Source organism: Aplysia californica, unplaced genomic scaffold (genome assembly GCF_000002075.1).
Source record: "Aplysia californica isolate F4 #8 unplaced genomic scaffold, AplCal3.0 scaffold00086, whole genome shotgun sequence".
Classification (NCBI taxonomy): domain Eukaryota; kingdom Metazoa; phylum Mollusca; class Gastropoda; order Aplysiida; family Aplysiidae; genus Aplysia; species Aplysia californica.
The window spans coordinates 599908-610191 of record NW_004797356.1 but is presented as its reverse complement, the minus strand read 5'-3'; the positions used below and the strand labels follow the sequence as shown (position 1 = coordinate 610191).

General features: G+C 38.0%; 1 long non-coding RNA gene across 2 annotated transcripts; it reads left to right on the top strand.

Annotated features, from left to right (window-relative positions):
• Positions 1-31: 31 nt before the first annotated feature.
• Positions 32-5676, top strand: LOC118477411. Of its 2 annotated transcripts, XR_004858358.1 has the most exons (3): positions 32-144; positions 4124-4256; positions 5510-5676. It is a non-coding gene; the product is annotated as an uncharacterized LOC118477411 (long non-coding RNA). The 2 variants fall into 2 exon arrangements; XR_004858357.1 differs by lacking the exon at positions 5510-5676 and having other exon boundaries at positions 4124-4270.
• Positions 5677-10284: the final 4608 nt, after the last annotated feature.

Sequence of the window (10284 nt, the reverse complement as noted above, 5' to 3'; positions counted from 1 at the left end):
CCCCCCCTCCCCTAAAAAAAAAGAAAGATAATATAAAATGTTTTCCAATTCCAGCTTCAGATATTCACAACCAAGCTTACAGGCACGACAATCGGCGTATCTGTTTTCGGTCTGTTTGTCATCACAAAAGAGGCACTGCTTACGGTAAGTTGATGGAGAGGTGAACAAATCAAATGTCTTTCAACTCTATTAAGTCATTCAAGACGTTTAACGTCCATCTGCGAAAGGCTGGTCCCAAGGACACAACGTAAGACAGATCTGAGGCTCGAACACCCGTCCGCCATGTTGCCTAACCACTAGGCTATCGGTGAAGAGTGGTAAACGTATAATAGATTTTTATAATCAAATCTTAGATTGTGTGCTGGGACGTATTTCCAGTTCACTATGGAACGTACCATACGAAATGCTTCACGCACTCAACTAGATATATAATATGTAACGAGACCAGTGCTTTGCCTTTCATTTGGGCGTAATGGTGTGGTCCATGTTGTGCGCGCTTCGCCGCTAAATTTCTACAGACAGCAAAGAGCAGTGACCATAGTGTTGTGTCCTTGTTTGGGTTCTTTAAGGTATATTTAAATTAAAACAAACACAGAGTTCAAGAACTGTTGGTTTATTCACTCTTAGAAGGCACACACGAAAGGTTCTTCTTCCTTTCTACCCCGCGTCAGCGCTACAACCAAAGATTCTCTACTACCAAGATATTGCGCTTCCTCTTTTGTCCGCGCTTTGCCACTGAGCGCGTGATGGGCTACGTCACTAGGCGACGCGATGTTTGTGCGTGTGTGTGTGTGTGTGTGTGTGTGTGTGTGTACAACTTTGTTTGGGGTGGAAAGAGCAGGTACAGAATGGTAGACCTACGGGTTAAATTTATGGAACGAGAATTGGTGAGATTGTCTAAAGATAACACAATTTAACACACACACAAAAGAACGAAAGGGAAAAAAGGAAAACGGGTGGGGCTGAATGAGAAGGAAGAAAATAAAACTGAAAATCTTACTTTACTTTACTTTATCCGTCCTCTTGTACCTGTAGGGCGTCGAGGGGAGAAAGAGCTTCCTGTCTCTTGCAAGTTTGATAGCCTGGATGGGTGGGATATTGATTGTTTTCAGGGTATCCTTCACACCCTGGATCCAGGTTTTTCTTGGTCTTCCGCTTGCTTTGTACCCTGATACTTTCCTGTAGTAGGCTTTATGGCAAGCTGGTTAGGTGCCTTACGTGTGAGATGTCCAAACCACCGGGTTGTTTGCCTTCGGATGTAGTGGGGGGTAGGCCAGGTGTTGTTCCTACCATTTGTCTGATTTTGTTGTTTCTGAAAATCAACAAACAAAAACTAGGAAAATTATTTAATGATTTAAAGCGCCAAGATGTTTACCGATCGAACTCAGGTAGTTGGCTGTCCAGTTGCAACGATGGTTATAGTGTCGTAGTTAGTCTAGCACGTTGTCACTGGTTGACATCATATTAATTACAGAATTTCTAGACAAAAACATACTTTGTGCTATGAGAGTAAATTTCTTTGTCCAACTTAAGAAGTGAATGTATAGTGGCGACAAAAAGTCTTGCAATTTCTTTATGACTTAATGATGCTATCTTCCATAACAATTTCTGGCAGATTCAAAATGTCCCTGTCTCTTTTTGGTGATATTTAACAACATTTAAATTAATGAGTTGTTTCCCCACCATCTGAGTGCTTGAAATACGACGACTGGTGCTGTGTAAAGAGCGTCCCATTTAATTAAACCCCTCTCTCGAAAGCTTTTCAATATATAAAGTCTCCTCAGATTGTTACATTTCTAACATGAAAGTTAGACTCTGACTGCAGTGATCTGACCAAATTGACATAATAATAATAATAGATCCCTGTAGTCGTGCTGGACGAATTGTACAGTTAGGGAAAGTAAAAATAAACTTGACGTTACCGAAGAGATACATCAAAATCAAAGAAATCTCATGGAGATCAAATCTCGATTCCGAAAAAAACAGTATTTTTATATCAAGCTGTTGAAACCATGTGCTTGAATATTGAATAGAACATCAGCTGTTTTGAACATTGACGACAGTGACTTATATTAAGTATTTTGGCCGGTTTCGAGCGTTCCATCCCATGAGGTTAAGGAAATGGAAGCGCCCTTACAGAATTATAGTCGGGATATGTGATATGGACAATTGGATACGGTACATGGGGAAACAATAGGTGAGAGATGGGAAACAGAAGGTGATATTCGGAAGATGGGAGTGGTCATATGTGTACAATAATGACTGTATTGCACTAGGTCAGCCTGAGAACCGACGCAGAGGGAAAATGACAGGAATCAATTACATTGTAGTTTTATTATTATAACAAACACCTCCCCTCCCCCCCTCTCTCTCTCTCTCTCTCTCTCTCTCTCTCTCTCTCTCTCTTTCTCTCTCTTTCTCTCTCTCTCTCTCTCTCCCTCTCTCTCTCTCTCTTTCTCTCTCCCTCCCTCCCCTCCTCCCTCTCCCCTCTCTCTTTTTCTCCCTCTCTGTCTGTCTGTCTGTCTGTCTCTAACTCCCTCCCCCACCCCTTCTCTCTCCCTCTCTCTTTACCCCCCCTCCCTCTCTCTCTTTCTCTCACACACACACACACACACACACACACACACACACACACACACACACACACTGCCTGCAGACAAAATTGCACGCTTTTAACTCGAGAGCCCTGGAACATTTTGTCTACACTCGTATTACGGGCCGTCACGCACCAATACAAGGTCGCGCTCAAGTCTCGCCCAGACGCAAGATAGGGCCATTGAAACGTCTTGGGGGTAGAGAATCTTTGCTACAACTTACTCACGCTCAAAGCCTTGGCCTACACCCTATGAGCTCTTCTATCTTAGTTTATTGCCTTAAGTAGTGGTCATAAAGTTTGTGGTACCCGAGGGAGCGGTACCCAGAAGCGTAACTCCCGGACAAACAAAGAAAAACAGTCAGTCTACATAACACATAGCAGTGCGCTGCCAAGGAGTAACCTACCCGTCTGCGATAGATACACAATGAAGTTTAGCACTCTTCTCCCCTACCCAGCCGACACCTATCAACAACAAAATCTAATGTCAGAGATAATATCTCGACCAGGTGACATCTTCTAACAAGACGTAACCTTTGCTGTGGTAAAAGATACACAATGAAGCTTTGATGTGGTGAAAAATACTTCTAGATCACTGTCAGCTGCAGTCGTGTATTCATATGTCATGGATGACGTGCCAGAACATATGCTGTAAATATCCAGAGTTTATGTTCAGTTTCACTGAGCGAAAAATAAAAACAAGTGGAAATGAATTCTAAAAAGATCACTTGAAGGCATTGCTTATATATTGACGAGAACAGGAAAGGGTAATTTATTGTCCTGCGCGGGCGTTCCATGTTTTAAGCACCCGTGATACATCTTTAAACTTAAGGCCTCTGGAGAGTCTTTGATACTTTTCTTATTGGATTTTTCTGTTATCTTCATCGTCATCTAATAGTAACGGACACGGCATCAATAAAAGAAACAAAGAAACCACCAAAGAACAAAGGGTGGAGTCGCAGCCGAGACAACAACGGACAATTAATATTATGCAATATATAAACAGCAGTAACTGCAGTCAGTTTCCACAACACTCGTAATCTATGTGTCACGACGCGTTGGAATCAGGCACTCGTCAGTTTTTGGGCATAATATGGAGTTATTGGTATCATCTGAAAACTTTGTCATTTTTTTTTTACTTTCTAAGCAAAAAAACCCAACATTTATCTTGAATAGAAGCTGAGGTAATTGCGATTGAAGGAGGTGGGGTCGCATGATTTCAGAGGTGAAATCCCGCAAAGTTAGGTGACTTTCAAGGCTTGAGAGTCCTTGGAAATTGGAAAATTAGATTTTTAGTGCCTAGTGTAAGCAACGCTTTCTGTAAAAATCCGCACGAAAATGTGTTTTAAAAAGAACTTAAAATGTGTTGACCCAAAAACCAAAAATTTGATAAAAATTTCTAAAGAAGCAGAAAAATGCTGGTTTCTTTAATTTGATTATTTTGACGAGCTCCTGGTGGTTTCAAAACGCTGCCTTAATTTCATAAGCAAAGGCATTTTTACCTCCTTTTTCGCTTTTATTTTTCCCCAGATTGCTGGCGCCTACGTGACCTACTTCTTCGTCCTTACTCAGTTCAGATTCTGATAAATGTTGACCTCAGAGCAGTCGGGTGGAATTTAAAACATTCTTCTCAATTTGCTGCCGTGTTCAGACTCAATAAAAGGTTAACTTTGTGAACATTGCAATACAATGATTAAGATAGAGAGAAAAGAGAGAGACAGAGAGAGAGAGAGAGAGAGAGAGAGAGAGAGAGAGAGAGAGAGAGAGAGAGAGAGAGAGAGAGAGAGAGAGAGAGAGTAATAAATAAGATATATATTATGTATGTTCATGTGTACTTAAATATATATAATTATATATAACATTATATATGTATATATATATATATATATACATATATATATATACATATATATATATATATACATATATATATATATATATATATATATATATATATATATATATATATATATATACGTGTGTGTGTGTGTGTGTGTGTGTGTGTGTGTGTGTGTGTGTGTGTGTGTAATAAACCATACACCAAGATCTATTTTATAATCGTTTTAATTTTTTTTAATGCAGTTTCTACTCTGAAGTATTGGCAGCATGCACTCGAAAAATACTTTGTCAAAATTCAAATTTTAATTGTTGAAAGAAGTCAATGAAAAGACATGTGAAGTGGGTACAATTTAAAGAAAAAACTCAACAGTTTTTTCCCCCACTCCTGAAAAATGTCAATTCTGGGCTTGGATCAGTTGAACAGCTTTTTGAAAAACAAACAACAACAACAACTGGACAAGGTAGATAGCTGGATAAACAAACAAGCAGACAGACTGGGATTGAGATTGCTTGACAATGACACATTGTATAATATTATTCTACTTTCATGATTGCTGCTTGAATTGTAAGTTGGTGTATGTTGTGTATCAGTGTCAACACCTATGAGACTGCACGTAATGAAATTGTCAAGTTGCAAGTGCTATGAAACTTTTACTTAAATAATCCTGAAAAATAAAAACCCACTGAGTAATATCTTGCCCAAGTATAGGCTAACTTAAGATTGCTAACTTAAGATTTCGTCTCTATTTTTTCTCTCACCTTGATCCTCTGGCTTCTGGAAGAGGAGATTTCATGCAAGTAGAACTAAAGCACTGTGTAGCTATAATAATTCTCAAACTCTTCTTAATCCGTTAATCAAAGTGACCAAAATATAGACCACCTGAAATGTATCTAGCTCAGAGTGACTTACAAAATAAAAGATTTTTGAGTTGTATTTTTGTGTCCAATGGGGGTGAAAAGAATAGTAAGACAACAAACAGAATTGACAGATGGATATTACAAAGAGAATCCAAGTTTGACACCATCCAAACTACAGAAAACAATAGTAGCAACCACACCGTCTCTTTTAATTTGCAGGGACATACTGTCACTTCTTCGGTGTCAACCATGTTTTCCTGGCATACCGGACAGTGGGTGACAGAACTCACTTCTGACAACCTCGAACCTTCTATACCACATACAGCCCTCCTTCACGTTCTTACTGTACAGCAGATAATATGTGGTAGCGTTAAAATGAAAATGCACGACCTCGTTCTCTGGTTTTCATTACCTCTTCCTCACCCTTACGTCATGGAAAGTAATTTTGAGGATCAAATGCTGGCTTTAAATTAAATCCTCCTTCACTTAGAAGCTGAAATATAATGAAGGAAGTTAAACGCTTTTAAAAGCAAATTCCTTTCAAATGACACATTTACACCTAAAAGATATTATCATGTCTCTTAACTTTCCAGTGTTCAGTGCATTTAGAGCAGTGTATCCCTTACTGTATCCCTAAATGAACCCCTCTGGATGCCAATAGCCTCCATGAACCCCAGTGAAACTCAGATCAGATTTTATTTCAACTGATAGTACTAGGGATTTGACTTTCAGAAGTGTCTTACGAACCCCCCCTCCCCTGAGATTGCCTCATGTACCTTCAAGGATTTTACGAACTCGAGTTACTAGGGCTGTAGTAAACTGTGCCGAGGCGCCTTAGCAGAAATTAATGGTAACAATCAAATAGAGGCAGCATTTGCACATACGGCAATTTGCCTCTTCCCGGGATGTGGACTGTGGGCATGTGATTTTTAGGTCAATGTCTAATGACATCTCACATCGTGTCAAAGCGGCAAGAATAAAAAGTCTTTTTAACTATAATTCTTCAAATTCTTCAATTTTGCTGGAGAAATAGTCTCCATCTGCAGATGTATTGGTCATCGTCTGACAAACACGGACGAGCTGGAATGTAAGACGAATTCATGATCATCTGTGTCAATTTGTGGTCCCATCTCACACCATTTTTCCACAGCCAAAATACAACAGGATCGATGGTTAAACTGAAAGTACACAGCGGAGACGGATGCAGGTATGAACAGTGATCATTTCCACTCAAACTGAACTAAACCGTGTTTGCCACGTCAGGACACACGTTTTTTACAAAGTACAAAACGTTAATTCGTGAGTCCCTATGATGGTATACACCGGTATAAACTGTCATAAGACAAACATCACGGTACAGTTCGCTACAGCACAGCTTGTGTAAATGCGGCCTTACGAACCCCAGAAGTCCTGAAACATTGTTGTTGTTTTTTTTTCATTTATAAACTATGTGAGCCTATAATCCGACCCACTAAAACAAAACAGCGTCAGTTCCTATATTTCCTACCTTGGCTAAGAGCTGTCGGAACTAAGTTTAGTTTAGTTTCGTTTAGTTTTAGTATAGGTTTTACGGCGCTCGCAACTGCATAAGGTCATATAAGGGCCAGAAGATTAGAGGTGTTACAAGAGAGTAACAAACATAAAAAAGAAGAAGGGGAGATAAGGACGATAGATGTTAGATAGGAAAAAAGAAGCAAACCACACCAGAGCACCCGCCAACCACCCACTGGGAACTAAGGATAGACATACATAAAGTGACAAATTTGATCTCACGATACCAATCAAAGTATAAGTCAATGACAAACAAATAACAGAACATTGGAAATGAAGATCAATAGGACAGTAAGGTTACTTGATGTTTTCCGCATTAATATGTACTGTAGCTGCTACTTTTATCACAATTTCCATTCTTATTACAGAGATTTTGCTACCACTAGGACTAACGTTTTCACAACGACTATTTGGCCTAACATAACAATTATTGCAACAACCCTCAAAGATTTAATGCGAAATAATTTGCGTTCTTTGCTAATTTTACCAATCCCCAAATCGGTGTGTTTTTGGTCTAAAATGAGGCGTTTAAACAGTTGTAAACTGTTCCATATTCTGGCCGCAGTTCGCTTTTATGTTATTCTACCATAACTAAAAGTGTAACGACCGACCGCACAAGTCAATCAAATAAGTAAGAGGACAAAGAATTAAATATACTTCCAGGATTTCTGAAACCTTTTGGATGGAGTGTTACCGTGCAAATAAACCTAATTCATGCAAGCACTTGTGCTATAACACAATGATGTGTTGGCTCTGACAACTAGGCATGCACAAAAATTAGAAGATTATAAGAATAACTAAAAGTGTAACGACCGACCGCACAAGTCACTCAAAAAGTGTAAGGACAAAGAATTAAAGATACTTTCAGAATTTCTGAAAACAATAAGGTTTGGAAACAGCATACCAGTGCTGAGAATCCTAAGAAATGCTAGCACCTAGAATAAAACTCAAAACTGAGTTCACTCTGACAACTAGACATGCACAAAAACTAAAAGATTATGACCACAACGAAAAGGGAAACGATCGACCGCACAAGTCACACAAACAGTATAATAGGAAAAATATTTAAATATACTTCCAGGTTTTCTGAAACCATTTGAGCTTAATAAGATGTAAACGTGCAAAGAAACATAAAAAGTGCAAGCACTTGGGCTATAACATAATAATGTATTAGTTCTAACAACTGGACATGCACAAAAATTAGAAGAATATACCCATAACAAAAAGTGTAACGAACAACCGCACAGATCACTCAAAAAAATTAGGAGGACAAAGAATTAAATATACTTCCAGGTTTTCTGAAACCATTTGACTTTGAATGGAGTGTTACCTTGCAAACAAATATAATTCAGGCAAACACTTGCGCAATAACAAAATAATGAGTTTCTCTGACTACTAGGTATGCACAAAAATTAGAAGATTATAAAGATAACTAAAAGTTTAACGACCGACCGCACAAGTCACTCAAACAGTAGTAGGAAAAAATAATTAAATACACTTCCAGGTTTCCTGAAAACATTTGAGTTTTCATAAGGTGCAAGCGTGCATAGAAATCTAATAAATGCAAGCACCTGGGCTATAACATAATAATGTATTGGCTCTGAAAACTAAGCATGCACAGAAATTAGAAGATTATAACCATAATTAAAAGTTAACGACCGACATCACTAGTCACTCAAAAAATTAGGAGGAAAAAGATTTAAATATACTTCCAGGATTTCTAAAACCTTTCGAATTTGGATGGAGTGTCACCATGCAAATAAACCCAATTCAAGCAAGCACTTGCGCTATAAAACAATAATGTGTTGGCTCTGACAACTAGGCATGCACAAAAATTAGAAGATTATAAACATAACTAAAAGTGTAACGACCGACCGACCGCCCAAGTGACACAAACAGTTGTAGGAAAAAATATTTAAATATTGTTTTCTGAAACCATTTGAGTTTGGATACGGTGTATACGTGCAAAGAAACCTAAAAAGTGCAAGCACCTGGGCAATAACATAATAATGTATTGGCTCTGACAACTAGGCATGCACAAAAATTAGAAGATTAAAAATATAACTAAACGTGTAACGACCGACCACACAAGTCACTCAAACAGTAGTAGGAAAAAAGAATTAAATACACTTACAGGTTTTCTTAAACTATTTTGAGTTTGGATAGAGTGTTACCGTGCAAAGAAACCTAATTCATTAAAGAACATGGGCTATAGCATAATAATGTATTGGCTCTGACATCTAAGCTTCCACAAAAATTAGAAGATCATAATCATGACTAAAAGTGCAACGACCGACAGCACATGTCACTCAAAAAAGTAGGAAGGCAAAGAATTAAATATACTTCCAGGTTATCTGAAATCATTTGACTTTTGATGCAAATCAAAAAAGTAGGAAGACAAAAAATTAAATATATTTCCAGGATTTCGAAAAACATTTGACTTTGGACGAAGTTTTACCGTGCAAAGAAACCTAATACCTGCAAGCACCTGGGCTATAACACAATAATGTATTGGCTCTGACAACTAGGCATGCACAAATATTAGAAAATTATAACCATCATTAAAAGTGTAACGACCTACCGCACTAATCACTCCAAAAAGATATGAGGACAAAGAGTTAACTATACTTAGAGGTTTTCTGAAACCATTTGAGTTTGGATAAAGTGTAATTGTGCAAAGAAACAAACTACGTGCTAGTACCTGGGCTATAACATAATAATGTATTGGCTCTGACAACTGAGCATGCACTAAAAAAAATTTAAATATAACAATAATTAAAAGTATAACGACTGACAGCACAAGTCACTCCAAAAAGTAGGAAGACAAAGAATTAAATATTATACTTCCAGGTTATCTGAAATCATTTGACTTTTGATGGAGTGTTACCGTGCAAAGAAACCTAATTCATGTAAGCATTTGCACTATAACACAATAATGTGTTGGCTCTGACAACTAGGCATGCACAGAAAATTAGAAAATTATAAACATAACTAAAAGTGTAACGACCGACCGCTCAGTCATTCGAAATGTAAAAGGACAAAGAATTAGAGACACTTAAAGGATTTCTGAAAACAATAAGGTTCGGATACTGCGAAGCTGTGCAGAGGAGCCTATGAAATACTAGCAGCTGAGATAAAGTAAAAATGTGTTCACTCTGACAACTATCCTACCACAAAAACTAAAAGATTATTTCGATAACTAAAAGTGTAACGACCGAACGCACAAGTCACTCAAACAGAAAAAATTAATACATATGACTCCAGGTTCTTCTGAAACCATTTCAGTTTGGATAAGGTGTAAACGTGCAAAGAAACATAAAAAGCGCAAGCATCTGGGCTATAACATAATAATGTATTGGCTCTGACAACTGGACATGCACAAAACTTAAAGATTATAACCATAACTAAAAGTGTAACGACCGACAACACAAGTCACTCAAAAA